This window comes from Ochotona curzoniae, unplaced genomic scaffold, assembly GCF_017591425.1.
Source record: "Ochotona curzoniae isolate NIBS_2020 unplaced genomic scaffold, NIBS_Ocur_1.0 scaffold_3890, whole genome shotgun sequence".
In the NCBI taxonomy this organism is placed as follows: domain Eukaryota; kingdom Metazoa; phylum Chordata; class Mammalia; order Lagomorpha; family Ochotonidae; genus Ochotona; species Ochotona curzoniae.
In genome coordinates this window covers 28580520-28586926 of record NW_024467115.1, presented here as the reverse complement: position 1 = coordinate 28586926, position 6407 = coordinate 28580520, and positions in this window count along the sequence as shown.

Below are 6407 nucleotides of genomic sequence, written 5' to 3'. Positions count from 1 at the left end.
GTGAGGGCGGAGCCGGCGGGAGGCCCCGGCCGACCTTCCGGGAACCGTGCTGGGCCGGCCCCCCGAGGGACAGCCCCCCGAGCCGCCCGCAAGGTGCCGGGGACAGCCCGGGACGAGCGGCTGCCAGCGGCCGAGCCCGTCGGGGGACAGTAAACATCCCGGGATTAGGCCCTAGCTCTGGATGTGTAAATGGGAGTGATTTTATTAAACGAGTATTGGTTAATATATTACTGTATTCCTGGAGATTCTGATTGCTAATCAAGAGGGAACTTACGGAGATTGGCGTTGTGGCATAACAGGTAAAGCTGCCACCTGCAATGATAACATCCCATTTGGGCACCAGTTTGAGTCCTGACTGCTCCACTTTCAACCCAGTTCCCTGCTTAGGTCCTGGGAAGCAGCGGAGAACGGTTCAAACACTTGGGCCCCTGTCCAGGTGGACCTGGAAGGAGCTCCTGGCTGATGGCTTTGGATTGGCTTAGCTCCAGCTGTTGCAAGCATGTGGGTGTGAATCAGCGGATGGAGGACATCTCTCTCTTTTCCTCTGTAATATCTCCCTTTCAAATAAGAATAAATTAATTTTTAGAAAAGAAAAGAGGGAACTTGTGCCATACTAGGAGAATAATTTTGGTGTTTCTTTTGTTTTCTTTGTCAGTCTGGCAAGGTACACGTCAATCTATTATCAAGGACCCATTAATTCTATAAGCAGAGTTGTCATGGGACTCTGCTAGAATTTCAAGGCCAACTTTTAGTCATGGTTCTCCCTTTTGAGTACCAATAACAGCTTTCCTCCTGCTACTTTTCTTGGGTCCCTCCTCATGTCTGACTCCCTTTCATCCAAGGATAGGTTCAGTCTCTGAGGCAGACTTCGCATAGGCAAAAATGAAAGCAAAAAGTGATGCTCCAAAGTATCCCATCGTGTACCAAGCAGCTCTGCCCCACTCTCCTCCCCTCTGCTTAGGACAGTTCCCTCGCCCTGCGCAGCAGGAAGTAGTTATAGAAGACTGATCTTCACCCTATTCATAGACACGTTCACCGAACAACGACAGGAAGTGAAAAGGAAAATTTAGGATAAAGGAATTTAATTTGCTTTTTTTGCCTTCTGTACTTTGCTTGCTCTTTGCTCACTGAAAAATACAATAGATAGCTGAACTAACATCCCTAGCCGAACAAATATCTCATGGCTTAGAGCCTGAGAACCACAGAGAGATAAGGGGCACCTGCGGCTGCATCCGGATTAGGTCATAAAAAAGTCTTGAGACAAACATCTCAGGAAGAAGTGTGATAAGGAATTGAGGGCGCAGTGGAAAAGATCCTAATTGCATGGCAAGGCAAAGGTCTTTTATGGCCGCCTTTCCTGAGTACGGTTTTTATTTTTTATTTTTTTTATATATATTTTATTTTTATTGGAAAGGCGGATATACAGAGAGGAGAGACAGAGAGGAAGATCTTCCGTCCAATGTTTCACTCCCCAAGTGAGCGCAACGGCTGATCCGAAGCCAGGAGCCTCTTCCGGGTCTTCTGGGTCTCCCACGCGGGTGCAGGGTCCCAAAGCTTTGGGCCATCCTCGACTGCTTTCCCGGGCCACAGGCAGGGAGCTGGAAGGGAAGCAGGGCCGCCAGGATTAGAACCGGCGCCCATATGGGATCCCGGGCGTGCAAGGCGAGGACCTTAACCACTGCGCCACCGTGCCGGGCCCGTGAGTATGGTTTTTAGCCTTTAAAAAGAATGCTGAACAAAGCCTCGGGGCTGGTGTGCCTTGCCTCCTGTGTGGGGACTGGCCCTAGCCCCAGCACCCTGGTGATCAAATAAAGCCTCTTGCTTTTGCATCAAGTTAGTTGGTCATTGGGGAGACTCACTCTCACGGGAAGGACGGTAAGGTCGTCCCATTTGGGGGTGACTTACAGAAAGAATAAAGGACTTCTTTGGTTCAAACTAATGTGTACATCCAACTAAGGTATTTTTGAGACCTCCTTTATAGGATCTTCTCATACCGGCTGTCTTGAAAACTTCCTCAGAACAAAACATCCTGCTTTACCTGTACCACAACCATGAAAACACCACTTTGGCTGGTACAGTTTCCTGCCCAGCTGATGCAGGCAGCCACAAGACCTGCAAGACATGGTTCTTAGCTGGAGCGCACGCAACTCTATCCTCCAAACCCTGTTGAGGCACAACCCTGCCTCTGAGATGTGAAACTTTGCCTCAATCTTGATTGTCTCATGTACCTTGGATTGCTAAATATTTGTCAGTTAGTAGATGCACATATGAGTGGCACACGTAAAATGAAAACACTAGTAATATTTTACAACACTATTAGATGTTAAGCATTAAAGATATTTAGAAAACATTCTTTAAAATTTGTAGTTTTTGCCTTTGGTTGCATGTGAGAATATCTGGGCAGCTTTAAAAAATACTAAAGTGTCTTCCCAGAACGACAGGTTTCTCCCCAGTTCATTTTCCTGGGCTGTTGTTAGGGCCCCAGCAGTCCTGGAGTTCCTGCTGTGACTGAATTGTGCCCCATGGCTGAGAATCAACGAGGCTTGAAATGTTTCCTGTTCAGCACATCCCTGGAGGGTGTGAAGAAGCTGCTCTGAGCCAGAAATCATCTCCTTGGGTTTCTAACGAGTTGCCTGTAAATGGATTAGATGCTGCTGCTTTGCTGTTGCTGTTTGTTTTTAAATTTTTCAAATCCTTTAGAGCAAAGAACACTACCAAATCCAGGCACTTCCGTGAATACAATTGCATACTAACTGAGAAGAACAGCTGGCCATCCTGACAGTAAGAAGTATTTTTAGTCTTTCTTTGAAATCAAAATTTCAGATGAAAAAGAAAAACAAATCTCTTTCACTTTCAACCTGTCTCTTTCTCTCTCTCTCTCTCCCCCCTGGAAAGGAGGAGACGTAGAGAGAAAGATCTTCCAACTGCAGGCTCACTCCCTAGGGCCACAAAGGCCAAGCTGAGCCAATCTGAAGCCAGGAACTAGGAGCTTCTTTTGAGTCTCCCACATGGGTGCAGGGTCCCAAGGCCATAAACCATTTTCTTTCTACTGTTTTCCCAGGCCACAAGCAGGGAATTGGATGTGAAATGGAGCAACCAGAATAGAACCAGCACCCATATAGGATCCTGGCACTTGCAAGGTGAGGATTTAGCTACTAGGCTATCACACTGGGCGCAATTTCTCTCCTTTTTCAAAAATAATATTTATTTATTTATTTGAAAGGCAGATTTACAGAGAGAAGGAGAGAGAGAGAGAGAGATTTTTTATCTGCTGATTCACTCCCCAAGTAGCTGCAATGGCCAGAGCTAAACTGCTCTTAAGCCAAGAGCCAAGAGCGTCTCTGTGTCTTCCTTATGCATGCAGGGGCCCAAGGCCTTGAGCCATTCTCTGCTGCTTTGTTAGATCATAAGCAGGGGCTAGATGGGAAGTGGAGCTAGCAGGAACACTGGTGCTGCAGGTGGAGGATCAGCCTGCTGTGTCACAGGCCCAAACATAAATTAAATCTTTTTTTAAAAATAAAATAAATATATCTGTAAGGTTTCCAAATGCATGTATATGAAAAGGTGGATCCAGGTGAAGCCATCTGCATTCCCCTAGCCCTTCCAGTGGGGTGACCATCTGCACTTTCGCTCTTGCCTCAGCCCCGTGAAGAGGGTGGCCAAACCTTGAGGAACTCGTCCTGCCCTTAGCACAGGACTATGGAATGAATAATGGCTAATTAGCTGCAAGTTTACAATTTTGTATGACATGCTTCTCTTTAAGCCATTTTTTTTTACTATATGCATATGAACATCTTGGAATTTCATGTTAAATTGGTTCAAAACAAAAACAAAAAACCCCCACACCATAGCTCAGATAGGTTATAGAAAAACTTCAAAGGAACTTCAGTTCAGGGTTCCACTCACTTGTCATCCATTAGCCAACTCTGCTTGGTGCAGCTGAGTTCACACTCATCTGGAGAACAAACAGAGCTAGCTCAACAGTTGCTTATATGACGGAAAAAAGCCATCGGTGTCAATACAGTATGTCCTTTGATGTTGTTTCAAGTCAGCTCACGTCAGCTTGGCTTCTTGGATCACAAAACTCATCGAAGTGACTTCCGTTGGCCTAACAAAGCAACTGAGGGTCATTTTGTGCTCATTAGATCTTTTAACCCTTTTAATACAATCTCCTACATAACAGACATCCTTTGAAAATTCTTAACACTGAAAAAAGAGAAAATTCTTAATACTGTAGAAAATAAAGCATGTAAGACACATAAAAAATAGATCTTTATTCTCTCCTCCAATAATGCACTTGGATCCCAAACCTTGACTTCCGGAAGTTCCTTCTTTGTCATCTTCCTTAGTTTCGTTGTACCCAGATCTTGAGATGTCTAGGAATCATCAGGAGGCTGAAGTCGATGCAAACGCATAAGGGCAGTTTATTCAGGCCAGCCTAGGCTCCCAGGCATCTCCCACCCAGCAGTGGTAGCAGCAACAGCAGCAGAAGCAGAAGGAGCAGAAGAAGGGGTGGCAGAAGTAGCAGAAAGGTCGAGGTTGGACAGCACAGGGCTTTTATACATTTTAGAACAATTCCACAAAATTCCATAGTCATGATTGGTCAATTTAACTGTTAGCTTTTAAAAAGAGCAGGTTGACAGTCTCCTATTGGTGGGTTTGGAGCAAGCAACTGTTAGAGTATTGGTATAATGTTAGTATGTTAAAATGTTAAGAATATTAGTGTTAGGTGATATTAGGCCCTTTTGGGTGAGAAGCCACTACTTCGCTAGGTCAGAAGGCGCCTGCACTGTGGGAAAGCTCCGCTTTAGTGATCAATCTGTCTCCCTTGTTTCTCTGTGAACTTATCTACCATCTAACCCGGGTGCAGGAAGGCAGGGGCACAGTTCCCCGGCCCCAGAGACTGGAGGAGCCATAAAGATAAGGGTGCCAGGATGGGATGAGCCGTAAATAATAAGTGTGGGAGCATAAACAATAAGTGTGGGAATGTAAATAATGAGTGTGAGAATGGAACAGACGGCTTGCACCTAAATTTGTTACTTTTGAGTTGACTTTGATCTATGTTACAGCCAAGACGGGGTATATAATCTCCAGCCTTATGTTAAGTCGGGGTCCGATCCACTTGGCTGGCCTGTGTGCCCCAAGTACGATCTGACCTCAGCATGCTGGCACAATAAACTCTGTTTGCTTTTTGCATTACCAGCAAGACTCTTTGTTGTTTTCTGGGGGTTGACTAGCCCACACCCTAATGTCCGGGCGGGGAGCTCTGGCCCGGACTCTAACACAACTTTCAAATAGTACAAACTGGTGGGCTATAGGGTAGTGAGCAAGTCTTATCTAACAAGCACACCAGGGGTCTTCTTCTTGAGGAGTGCTCTGCCTATGTGACCTGCCAGGTGTCACGTGGACTGCCAGGTCTGGAGTTCACACAACCCCAGCCAAGCAAGCAAGGCAGAAATCACAAAAGCAGAAAACACTTAGGTTCTTCATTTTCACAATCAAAATCTGGACTCATCTTTTTCCACAGTTCAAGGCAGACTTGACAGAAGTACAGGCTATGTCCTGTAAGTTTTTAGCTTCTGGGAGAGAGTGCCACTATGTTACTGCACTGGTCACACCTTTTTCTTTTTTTTAATATTTATTTATTTTTCTTGGAAAGGCAGATATACAGAGAGGAGGAGAGAAAGAGAGGAAGATCTTCCATCTGATGGTTCATTCTCCAAGTGGCCACAATGGTTGGAGCTGAGCCCACCTGAAGCCAGGAGCTCCTACCAGGTCTCCCACGCAGGTGCGCGGTCCCAAGGCTTTGGGTCATCCTCCACTGCTTTCCCAGGCCACAAGCAGGGAGCTGGATGGGAAGGAGAGCTGCCGGGATTAGAACCAGTGCCCCATGGGATCCCGGTGAGTTCAAAGCAAGGGCTTTAGCTGCTATGCCACCATGCTGGGCTCCACCGCTCCCTTTTTAATATATTTTTTTCATGACTGGGTGTGATATCTTAGTGGCTAAATTCTCACCTTGCACACATGGGGATCTTACATGGGCACTGGTTTATGTCCCAGCTTCTCCATTTCCCATCCAGCTTCCTGCCTGTGGCCAGAAAAGGTAGTAGAATGGTCTAATGCCTTGGGACCCTTGCACCTGTGGGAAAGATCCTGAATAAGCTCCTGCTCCCCTGCTGGACCACTACTCCCACTGGAGAACGTGAGCTGGGATGGGGGCAGACCACACTGGGCAGGGCTACAACACCTGCGGGCCTCATGTGAGCTAGATCAGGGGAAAGACGAGCTGGGCTGACCGTTCCTACTGATGCAAGCATAAATCAGAGTGGGTGAAGGTTGATTGGGCTTTGCTGCAGCATCAGCTGGCAGAGGCTGGCACTGGGGGGCTAATTCTGTCAAATTAAACA